Source organism: Choristoneura fumiferana, chromosome 6 (assembly GCF_025370935.1).
Source record: "Choristoneura fumiferana chromosome 6, NRCan_CFum_1, whole genome shotgun sequence".
NCBI classification, from domain to species: Eukaryota; Metazoa; Arthropoda; class Insecta; order Lepidoptera; family Tortricidae; genus Choristoneura; species Choristoneura fumiferana.
The window spans coordinates 21,872,916-21,886,003 of NC_133477.1; the positions used below are offsets into that span (position 1 = coordinate 21,872,916).

Here is a 13,088-nt window from a genome sequence, read left to right on the forward strand (position 1 = left end):
TCTTGATCATAACCTTTGGATAGGATGCGGGAGGACTTGGCTTTTGCAAAATTGTTTTTTTGTAAGATTTTGTGGGGTAACTACCTGGGGTAAATAACTGATTTCCTGATTGCACATGAGAATTATTTGGCCTGAGATACCACATCTGCAAAAGATTTTGAAACAGCTGGGTGCAGTTTTGAAGCTTCAGCATAAGAGATGGAAGAAGTTGCCATGCTATGTTTAATTCTCTTTTGTCTGTCAAGTTCAGGCAGGACCTACTATTAGCAAAGTGATGACCTGCACATAGGGAACAGGATGCATCCTCTGGTGTGATGTCGCAAGAAGACCCAGTGTGTCCTTGGCCACACTTAAAGCAACAAGGCTGTGACCTACATTGTATTTTGGTATGGCCAAAACGGCAACAGTAAACATTGTATGGTCGGAAAAATGTATAATTCCACCGGTAGAGCATTGTAGCACATAAAACTTTTTTGGAGCAGTTTGGCCATCGAAAGTAAGTACAACAGTTTGAGAAGGTTTCCACAACTGGTGCACCTGAAACCATTACTTTGAGTTTAGACGTCTTACTTTTATAATTTCACCACAACCTAAGGAACCTTAACATTTTTCAATGACTTCCTCAGGCTCCAATCATCAGGCACCCACGAATAAGACCCATCCTGGTTACATTATAGGTAGGAATAAAAGCTCTCAGTTTATGGGTAGTCAAGTTAGCATCGGATATAAAAGCATTTGCATCTATAAAGTTCGAAAAAGCAACAGCAATCCTATTCCTACCAATTCGCTTAACACTGCCATTTACAATATTTTTGTACTTTTGTTTCAATAAGAAGTTGCCAAATGTAACTGGATGTAAGGTGGTATTGTCAGAAGGTGATGTCTCGATGCGCTGCACATGAATGAGGTAAGGAGAAGCATCCGATGGTTGGTAGGACTTTCTACCAATAGAGACCTTGCCTTGATTATCTTTAGAAATAGTCTCATCTGCTGAATTTGGTGTTACTTTTTCAGAAATAATTGTCGGGCTATCAGGGTCAGTGTTCAGTATTTGCAATTGCAAGATTTATTAGGGTCAGAGCCACTGTTATTCCGATGTCTCGTTTTTTGTTACACTTTGCAAATGTGTCGAACAAAAGAACGTTTACGAGATGTTTTTCGAATTTTCGGCGATGCTGAAGCGTGAGACGCATCAGAATCAAAGCCCATGACTGAGTCATTGTCTTTGTGATTATCGTTGTTACCTTCGCTATTGTTGTTTACCGTAACATAATAAGCAGGTGATGGTGGTTGCAGTGAAGATGAACCCCAGGATCTGGGGGCTCCTCTTTACTCATATTTAAAGTATAAAAATTAACTAACTACTTACCAAATATTCTTCTAGAACTACACAAAATTAAATAAATATATACACAAATCTAAATATTTTACTTTACACCTTATTTGATTCTATATTTACAGATAAAAAGAATATTTAAAAGAAATTTTCAAAAAAAACGCGTCCGCCAAGTTTAACAGTTCCCGCCTTTTTCAAAAAAGTTACATTTAGCTTAGCTAGCACAAACACTACTGCACTGATGCTGAATGATGAATGCGCCCACTTCCCATCATTATTTTAATCAAACGCTTATTTCATTTCTCAAAGCAAACGTATTGAATTCTCATAGCTTTGAAATACTTATATCAAAAACTATTTTAAATTGAGTTTATCATAAGTAAATTATTATAACATAACAACATTGAAATGTGTTTTGATTTTGATCTGCCACAGTTGAACACGAATCTAGTGTTTTGAACGCACCTTTTTGCGGATTGGAACGGTGAGTATGCTCTTTGAAAAGCTATTCCGAAACCTTCTTCAAGCAAATTTAGGTTCAGGACCATTTATTCTTGTCCAATTTAAATAAAACAATTAATATAAAAAATAGCACAAATAACTACGTAGTTTTAAGTTAATTAAGTATTTTTTTTGTTAATTTTGGTTCAATAGCCTGTAATGGTAAAAAAGGGATTATTGTACGTCTCTAATAGTGAAACATTATGAACGACTGGAAAAAAAAGTGAAATGACAGAAGTATGCGATTACTAGTGTGTATGTGTACTAATGTGTAGAACAAAATGTCAGGTTCAAAGAAAATGGTAATATTTGTTTGTTATTAATCGTATTTAGTTTTCTTCACAACGGCTAATCGTTCCCTAACAACTGGCGAACACTTTCGTCCCCGTCCAGATCCTTAATGGAGCCGTGCGGCTATATTCCACCTGACTTTTGCACCTAAACTTTTGTGTAATTTCCAGTCTTCTGCGATGTTTCCACCGTTGTAACCCACAAAATAGCTATTCAATTCAGAATCAAGATTTTAGCTTTGTTCATCATCGCCGATGGCTCGAAACCGTCGTCGCGCGGTCTAGAGCTAGGGATGACGGTGCAGTTTGAAGGTGCGATGTTGAACTTTGAGGATGGCGATTTGCAGATGCTGCGAGTGCAGTCCGCGGAGGGCACGCAGCGCGTGGAGGCGAGCGGCTCGGAGTCGACGGCGGCGCTGTACGAACGCGTGCACGAGGCGCTGCGCCTGCGCTCGTTCGCGTTCGCGCTGCACCGCGACCGCGCGCGCCGCGAGGAGCTCGCCTCCAGCAAGTCGCGCCGTCTGCAGGACCTCGGCCTGCAGCACGGAGACATGCTCTACCTCAGCCCGTCAACGGAGCTGTTCTGTTTGAATCACAAGCTGAAGCACAGGTACTGAATCCTGAGGCTTTACTGTCTAACACTAAGATACCTTGGAATCACAATCGTTTTCACCATTTCTTTCTACCGCATGGTATGAGATACGGATAGAAAGAGATGGTGAATGCTATCGCGAGTTTGTGGGACAGACAATATGGTCTCTGATCAAAGATGATTCAATGGTGAACCATTTATTACACACCATTTACACGGGTGACATCTATTTGGCATACTTTATATTGTCCAAAACTTTTTACGCATAACAGGTTTCGTTTAATTTATTTATGACATATCTTAAACTTGCTGTATATGCTGAAAAATGGTTTACCCGAATTTATTTTAGCATAATATTTATTAATTTTACTATGCATAATCTTGTTTAGCATATTTGTAATTCAGCCAAATTTGATAGGCCGAAATCCTGTCCAAAACTATGTCCGAAAATAAATTACCTAATTACTATTGATGACTAGAAAAATAAGTTATTAAGGTTAGAATTGTAAAATTGTAATTAATATTTGATACTTGGATTGGCGAAACAGTAAAAGGGGGACGGGCTGGCAAAGCTGTTAAATACATATGAATATTTGCTTTCCAGACATAAAATTGGTGGTAACAATATTCAAAGTTACATTAAGGGGCTGTTTCACCATCCATTGCCATCTCCGTCTATTCAAACAAAACAAATAGAGACGGCATCACATTTAACCGTCAGTTAACACTAATCAATGGATGGTGAAACAGCCCCTAAATATGCGAAAGTAACTAATTTAAGCATAAGTAATTTTCTGCCTGAACAATATTCGGAATTCACAAATTATGAGTAAAGCCCATTCGGCTTACATTGGTTATGTGTAAGAGAATTCTGCATAAACTGTTATGCGTAAACAGTTTGGCATAAATACTATGTGGTGTAAAAAGATTATGCAAAATAGAAGTTTATGGCATAAAAAAATATGCGTAAACAAGGGGAACCCATTTACACCACTGCGCTGTGCATTGTGCATAAAGCAGCTAGCATGGGCATCAGCAAATGTGCTAGTACAGTCAAGTGCAAAGATATTGACACGGTAAAGTTGCAAAAATATGTATACACACACAACCTTAATGTTAACTGCATAAAGTTGTGTATATTTATTTTTGTAACTTTGGCCCTGTCAATATCTTTGCATTTGACTGTACAACTACTGTACTTAATGTATATTGCAGATCCCAGAGCATTGTTTTATTGTTTTGTAGGAATCAAAAAAAATAAGTGGCTGTCTAGAATATTAAGTTATTCATCTTTTCTATACTTGGTTTGGATAGGTGTAAACAAACATCAGCTGCCAGATTTGGTACATTCAAGGTTTTATACATTTTGCTTATCTATCGTTGTAATACAAACTAGACTAGTGTAAATGTAAATTTTTATAGTTTAAATGGGGAAATTTCAATATTTAAGATATTAATTCACTGATTTCTTCACATTTAGTTAAATACCTATACAAATCAATGTCCAGTAGTAATTTAACCACACATTTTACCTTTATCAGGACAGAAACAAAGTGATATCAAAATAGCTAACCAGTTAGTTATAGTACATTGTGTCTTAAGGGCGGTAAATAAGGAATTACGAACGAGAGTCTATTAGAAGCCCGAAGTCGAAGACTGAGGGCTTTAATGAGTCGATGTTCGTAATTCTAGTACCGCCCTTAAGACACAATGTACTTAAGATACAATGTTTTCATCACATTTGCGAGTAAAATATATTTTTAAAGAAAAACTATAATTTTTCAAAAATTGCCGATACCGCTGACTGCGCTCTTGGCAGCGCTCTGCAGCATGTGCATGGCGCGCGTGCGTGTGCAGCGCGCGCACGGAGCAGCCACACCATGCAGTAACAAACTCATGCGACCGACCACGGGTTTCATGACAAGCGCATTAATTAAGGTTGAGGGTTTTATTTGGGGGGTTGCAATGTTACGACACTGTTTACGAGCAAGTGTGATGAAAAATTTATTACAAGGTGAATCATTCAAATGTTCTAGGCATCAAATAATGAAGACGTTCACATGGAGGCGGGTCCTTCCACCTCCACAGCGATGGACACAGCGGCGCCCCCTGCATCAGACAGCAAGCTAGTCGAGGATGAAGTTGACTTACAGCTATACCAGATGTCAGGACTCATACAACGACAACGAGATGACAAACTGTGAGTCATTTGCCGGGAAAATTGCTTGTACTGGCTGCTTACATCTGCTAATTTCATAGAAAACAATCTTATGGTTTAGAAGCTTAGGCATTATTGCTACAAGATGGCACATGACTGACTGATTTATCTCAAAACACTAGGTTGTGAAGGGTTGCTAAACGTTTTCATTTATTATCTAAGTTTGTGTAAAGGAATCTGACCCGAATGGTATAATTAAATGATAATTATTGTCTCAATCACCAAACCCATCTGTTCTCAGTCTAAACTAGCTTTCTGATGGTATATTTATGTACTCTAACTAGTTTAAGCTGTTTCATTATCATTCCCGAGTGTTACGTAATGAATGTTGTTCTAACATGACCTGTGAACCAGCTGCGTGATTGATTATTGTGTTATAAAAGTCAACCACTATATCATATCATCATTGCTTGTTTGCCATCCAGTCAAATAAAAAATAAAAATAAATGTCATTCATGATGCATGTGACACTAGTTTTGGAATGATTTAAAATGGTGAAGCACTTTCATGTCAATCACATCTGCTTCCTGAATGATCATTTAAAGTTAACGGGCACTAGCCTTGGCTGAACTTTGCTGAGCTGATAAGATTAGCTGCGAGACAGCATAGCATGACAACACAAAGAATGACGTAATTGTTTTTGAAAGTAAATTAAATAAAACTAAGGAAAAAATTAAGTTAATGCATTATATTATTGTCTAGTTATTTGTTGAGCTACGGACACTACATTTGTATCACATAAAAAAAAATGACTCTATAAGCAAAAGTCTTGTCCAGTTTTCGATCCTGAAAGAGTTTTTGAAGGTAATTTTCATTCATCTATGCACCAGTTTAATAACCGTGTCGCGTTTTCCGCACCAGTGACACGGTAATTAAATTAGAGTTGAACGAGAATGGCTGCCACCATTATCCAGATCTGTGTGCTCATTCTAATTACCATGTTGCTTTTGCACGACAATAAAGTGATATGGTATGGTGTATGGTATGTAATGAGGGCTATCGTTTTTTGTCTCACTAGATGGCGCACTGTTGCGTGAGGTTTTTAAGTGTGGCTTTCAGAGTCTGTTATTACGGGCGTTAAAACAAAGTTTAGATTAAAATCATATTTAATACACCTTAAAACCTTACTATAAAAATATCCAGCAACCACAGTGTTGCTTAGTCCCGTTTTGTTCGGAAAAAAAGGGAGGACAAAAGTTTTCGAAAGACAAAACTGTCTCAAAACACAGACATTCATTGCCCCATAACGCATAATTGCCATAATTAATTTCAGGTAATGCAAAATATTCACAAAATTATTCTAATTATAAATAAACCCGCGTAGCTCACCCAAAAACTATGAGATTTGACATTTCGGAGACCTCACGCTACACTAGCGCCCCTAGCGGCGAATTCATTCGCGATAGCCCTCATTAGTTGGGTGCACAGATAAATGAGAATGGCCGTTAAATATCTTGAGAATGTGATGTTAAAGCTGGTGTGTGTGGTGGGTGGTGCACTCGTCACTCGTCACTCGTCATGTGCATTGTGCAGGTGCCGGCACAACTCGGCGGGGTGCTGCGTGCACTGCTCGCCGCTCGAGCCGTACGACGAGGGCTTCCTGCGCGCGCAGAACATCAAGCACCTCTCGTTCCACGCGTATCTGCGCAAGCTGCAGGCCGGCTCCAAGTTCGTCGACCTCCGGGAACCCAGCCTCACCATCAAACCAGGTGCCCGCCCCGCCCAGAAACATACAACGACGGTTTTTTGACAGGCTAATATCACTAGATGGCGTTGTATTCAGAGATCCGTTTCACGTTACGGTCTTGCTTACGAATGGCGCATTCAGTTATTCTCGCATCACAAACTTGACAAATGGCAAAGTAGTGAACGGATCTCACGATACTAGTGCCGGCTCGCCTCTCGTTAGTAGTGATGGCTCATATTGAATCAGTGAATTACATTTTCAGCCTAATCTGGACTTATTATCTACTTCACCATGGGTCATTTGGTGTGGTAGAAATTATCGATCAACGTTGATCAATCCATTCTACTATTACTTGATGGAATCGATCAACAATCGATTCGACAGCGAACTGTGGGTTGGTAAACGTAGATCGATATCTACCTATCCATTCTAATGTCTAGCAAATTACCAATACCATAGTTCCATCGCATCAATCAGCGATCGATTGGTGTACAGTACTTTTATTATATTATGGTGCGGGTGATAATTTAAAATCTTTATCATAATTAATGTCATCGTTAATCCGATTATTACGCTAATTTTGATGAAATTATTAGTGAAATTCTAGGTTGCCATTTAATTATGGCTAAACGGAGTTTTACTTGCAAGAATATTCGTTAGCTACTTGCTAATGAATAAGTACCGATATAATTCAAGATCCATTAGGTCCCATCACTAAAGGAGCCTCTGGTATTACATTACATGCATATTACGTTTCTTCACTTAATTGTGCTTTGAATTGAATTAATTGATTATAAAAATCTGATAGCTTAAATTTATTTCGTATAACATAGTTCTTTATGTTCATATATTTTACGCCAGTCATATTCAGGCTACAACTGAAATATACTTCCATATATTTAGACCGCAGCAACTTTTTTTGAGTAAAACGAAACGTGCATCAAGTGTCACCCGCACCATACTAGAATGAAAGCACTGTAGTAACAGTAAGAAGGGCAATAATAGAGTGGGTCGTGAAATGAGTGTCGTTGTTGTTGTGTCAGGGTGCAGGGAGCACCCGCCGTGGCCGCGCGGCGTGTGCTCGAAGTGCCAGCCGGCGGCGCTGTCGCTGGCGCGGCAGGCCTGGCGCCTCGTGGACAACGTGCTGCTGGAGTCGCCCGCGCTCGTGGACCGCTTCCTGGGCTACTGGCGCGCCAGCGGCCATCAGCGCCTCGGGTACCTGCTCGGCCGCTACGAGCCGCATCCCGACGTGCCGCTCGGTAACTATAACACGCAACACGCAACACGCACCCGCACCCACCGACGGGGGTCCAATAGACCATATCATCAGCATCAGCCGGAAGACAATTATTGTGGTTCGACCAGTCGTCATCTCTGCGACTTGATCAATATTAGTGAGGTTGTCCGGTGTGGCCCTCAGGCATCCGCGCGCGCGTGGCGGCCATCTACGAGCCGCCGCAGTCGTCGTCGCGGGACCACGTGACGCTGGCGCCGGACGACCCGCTGGACGCGCCGCTGGCCGCGCTGTGCGACCAGCTCGGCCTGCGCCGCGTGGGCTGGCTGTTCACGGACCTGCTGCCGCAGCCCGACCAGCCCGGACGGGTGCAGTGCACGCGGTCAGTACCAGGACACACACACACGCCCCGACCCGCCCCACTTACAATACGTCCAAGTCAAGTCAAAAATATGTTTATTCAATTTAGGCTAAAACGAACACTTATGAATGTCAAAAAAAATCTACCACCGGTTCGGAAAAACCTCTGTTGAAAAGAATTCGGCAAAAAACTCAACGAGGTATATTTTTTTAAACATATTTACAATATTATTAAATGATTATATTGTATACATCACAAGTACTTAACACAACTTTATTTTTATCATAGTAGGTTCGCTATTTGAAGGGATCGCTAATGCGGATCGGAATTATTTCCAAATATCCTGTCCATGATATAATCATTAAATTTTTAATACGCCTTAGATATTAATGTCTTCTTGACAACAGATACGAATTTTGTATCCGTTTCATTTATAATATTTTTTGGAATTTTATTATAAAAACGTATGCAATTTCCCAGAAACGACTTTTTGGTTTAGCCAGTCTGTAAGATGGAACTTTAAGCTTCCCTGTGTTTCTAGCAACCTTTGGCTTATCGACGTTAGTGGGAAAATCACAAATGTTCTTTTTAACACACATGATTATTTCAAATCATAAAGCGACGGCAGGGTTAGGATACCCGTTTCCTTAAAAAAAGACCTTAAAGATTCACGCGTCTTCAAATTATAAATTGCTCTAATTCCTCCCCATAAAATAAGTCCGTACGAAATAATGCTATTAAAGTAAGCAAAATACACCAACCGTGCCTATGTGGCTATATTATTTATTTGTGGTCATATTATTCGACGTACGTAATGTTCTATTTCTCTCGTCACAACCGGCAGGCAAGAGAGACAGAAGACTTGTACTTACTAGTTTTAGCAAGTAATATATATGTGTGTGTGTGTGTGTGTGTGCAGCGGCGTGGAGACGCACTTCCTGTCGGCGCAGGAGGTGGTGATGGCGGCGCACTTCCAGAGCCAGCGGCCGCACGCGTGCCGCCACGCCGCCGGCGGCCGCTACGGCTCCAAATTCGTCACCGTCTGCGTCACCGGTCACTCACTATTTCTTTATTAACTAGCGTTAGCGTTTAGGTACCCGCGGCTTCGCACGCGAAAATCATTAGGTACAGCAGTTGAATTGGAATTACAGGATTTTATTAAATTCTCGTGGAAATCCCTAAACTTACATCGTGATTTTCATTGACGTTATTTTATAACAAGCATGCCAAATTTCATGACTCTAAACCCAGCGGTTGTTATTTCGAGATTTTATCCCTATCCTGTGGGAATACCGGAATAAAAAGTAGCCTATGTGTTATTCCAGATGTTCAGCTATCTACATACCAAATTTCATGACTCTAAGCCCAGCGGTTGTTATTTCAAGATATTATCCCTATCCCGTAGAAATATGGAGATAAAAAGTATCCTATGTTTTAATCCAGGTTATAAACTAACATTTCGCCGAATTTCATAAAAATCCGTCCAGCCGTTTCAGCGTGAAGAACTAACAAACATACTTACTCATTCACAAACTTTAACATTTATAATATTAGTAGGATTGTACAATTGTCTCGTTCTATTCGTGCACATCTATGATCTTCAATCTTCAAGTAATATGTCTGTCAAATTTCAAGTCCATTAAGTAAGACACACGAGCGTAGCGAGGGTTTCAAGTCGACACGAATTGGCAACGAATTTGTTTTGACGTTATCGCATTGCAGGCGACAAGACGAACCAGATCCACCTGGAGGGCTACCAGGTGTCGACGCAGGCGATGGCGCTGCAGCGGGCCGGGCTGCTGCTGCCCTCGCGGGACGCGCCCGACCTCGCTTGCGTGCGCGCGCAGCCCGGAAGCATCGTGCCCGATGTGTACTACACGGTCAGTGCACTGCCAGGGGCGGCCAGGCGCGGCCCGCTGCCAGCTCGCGGGACGCGCCCGACCTGGCTTGCGTGCGCGCGCCCTTTTCTTCTTTCCGAGCTTTTATACTAATGTACTATTTTTTGGCCGTGTAAATTTGTCAAACGTAACGACGCGCCTCTGCTGCTTCGTCTCACCGGGCGAGTCGCTTCACTAGTTATTATCGTCGCTCAGAAGTCGGTCGTATGTTGTATTGCAGGAGAAGGACGCGTACGGCAACGAGGTGAAGACGGCGGCGCAGCGCGTGCCGGTGGCGTTCCTGCTGGTGGACGTGCCGGTGGGCGTGCCGGCGGCGCCCCCCGCGCCCCCGCCGCGCCCCCACGTTCAGCCCGCGCGCCTCGTTCCCGCCCGCGCACCGCCCGCTGCAGGCGCAGCTGCAGTCGCCGGCCGCGCTGCACCACCAGATACAGGAGGCCGACACCTTCCTCGAGGTGAGCGACAAGCCGACAACGAGAACGCACGCAGACTGAGGTGGCGTGGTTTCGGTATTTTTGTATTTTACCTACCTCGTAGTAGAGAAATTATTGTACGCGACGTCGTATAACCGAGTTAAAAAAAAAGCTCGGGGCGTCTTCTTTAACGTTCGCTACGCTCACATCGTAACTCACGCCGCTCACGTTTCTGACCTGTCATACGAGTGTTGTATAAACCGGTGTCGTGTGTTCCGTCAGGCGATGTCTGATCTCCACACGCTGCTGTACGTGGCGTGCAACGAGTCGCTGGGCGTGGGGCTGGAGGCGCTGGCGCCGCTGGTGCGGGCGGTGGCGGCGCAAGACGCGGCGGCGGCGGCGGCCTGGCGGGCCGGCTGCGGCGCGTGGGCCACGCTCGAGCACGTGGCGAGGGCCGCCGCCGCCCCGCCCCGCCCCCCACGCCCCCCCTCCGCCGACCTCTGGGTCTGCGCGCTCTGCACCTTCCACAACGAGGCGCGCCGCGACGCCTGCGAGATGTGCGCCATGCCCAGGTGAGCCCTCGGCCCTCGCCCTCAGCCCTCAGCCCTCAGCCGCTCGGTCGGTCGCCATCTTGAACGTCAGTTCCTAACGACGTCGTCGAACTGACTCAAGAGTAGCCATGGCTGCTCTGTTTGACGCCCTTTGGATTCCGGAGATAGCCATGGCGTCCCAGTTAGGCTCTAATGGTGATTTTCCACCGGCGAGGCGAGACGAGAAATTTTTATGTTCTCGCGCCCGCCGTATTCAATTCTCGTCTCGCCTCGCCGGTATTACCGTAAGACTGGCAATAGTTATTTGTGTCACGGGAGCAAAATGGTGTATTTACAATCGCTCGATAGGCGATAGTAGTCAAAGAGCACAATAGTTATTTGTGTCACAAGGGAGCAAAATGGTGGGCGAGGGCTACATTGAATCCAGAATGTAGCGAAGGATTCTACAATAGAATCGTGAGCGTAGAGGATTCTAATAGATCCTAGGCGTAATGAGGGATTCAAGTGTTAACGCCCAAAATGAAAATAATTTTGCTCCTGAGTGGCTCATACAACTTTTCACACCGAGCTTTAAGAAACTTGAAAAAAAAAATCTTAATATTATTAAAGAACAACCAGCATAGAAAATGGCGTGGCTTTACAATTTTATCAACTTGAAAAAAATGGCATTTACAATATAACGCTAAGAAAAGCCTTGAACAGAAAAGTTGCACTTTGCTCCCTCTCGTCAGGAAGGAAAAGTTACTTTTCTGAAGGAGAGGTGTGAAAAATAATTTACCAATGCGTTGCACTGCAGGAGCAACGCGATGTAGGCAGTTGGCTGGTCACCGCCACCGCAGCGAGCGGCGACGCGCCGCACCATTTTGTATGCAGCGGCCGGACGCGCCGGCGACTTTTGTATGCGAGGGACACGACGGGAAAAAGACGAAATATACAATGCGTTGTATGACACGCTTTTTATTGCTGCGGCACAGTCGCTAACAGACCAGAATATGCCATTTTATTATAGCCAGCTTTCTTCCAGCTTCAGTCAAATCTCAATTTGTATTGTACAGAAACTAATATTAAAAGAAATGCTCAATTTAAAATCTCAGCGATTATTTTATTGATCATAACATTTATTCGAAATAAATAAGTAAATAACTTCTGAACTGGTACCATAATTAGGACTTTACGTCAATGGTATATCGTTGAGAATCTAGTGCCACCTAGTGTTGAATAGTGGAAAGGAGAGACTCGTCGTTTCGCCGAGTTTAATTACGCATTTTCGTTTCGCAGACAACTATTGGCAGATTTTTCTTTTGGCCGAGCAACGTGTGGTATAATTCGTTTCGCCGAGTAAACGTTTGATGTGTAGTAATTAATCGGCTAAACGAATTTCTGTTAATAGTTGTTCGGCTTACTGACTCACAAGCCAACTGAATAGTTTACTAAAGGTTGAGTTACAAAACGTTAGTCTGCGAAACAATACATTTGCGTACAATTTCATCGGCGTACCGTTACTCGGCGAAACGTGGTCTGCCAATCACTTATTTGCGTAAAAATTGTTGGTGAATCATTAGGTAAAAATAACGATCACCCGATAGATGTCGCGTATTTGCATTGTAAAATGAACTTTGTGCGAAAGCCTTTAGATGATAGAACTACCGGATGCTACTCAAATTTGACAACGAAATTGACATGACGTCTATGCTCCGGTAAACTCATATTATTTATACTCACATCTCTCGTTGGCATGCTATTTACTCTAGTTTGCCATCTCCGTGGCTTAAACTGCCAAGGATTTAAATACCAATCTATCTATTTATCTATCGATAGTATTGCACAAAAAGAGATATCGGGTAATATAGCCTTTTACCGATTAAAACTATCGATTTTTCGGCATCACTATACTGGAAGAGTGGACATTTTGCAGTGTGGCCTATCTGATTGGTGGACGTTGTGACAGAATGGTTTCAGTAAGGTGGATCTTTTGGTCCAATATTTTCCCAGGCAGTGTCCAGAAGTGCT

The 13,088-nt window shown here is 42.8% G+C and overlaps 1 pseudogene; it reads left to right on the forward strand.

Moving 5' to 3' along the window:
- The first annotated feature begins 2,031 nt into the window (after positions 1-2,031).
- LOC141429312 (nuclear protein localization protein 4 homolog) lies at positions 2,032-12,171 on the forward strand (annotated as a pseudogene).
- Positions 12,172-13,088: the final 917 nt, after the last annotated feature.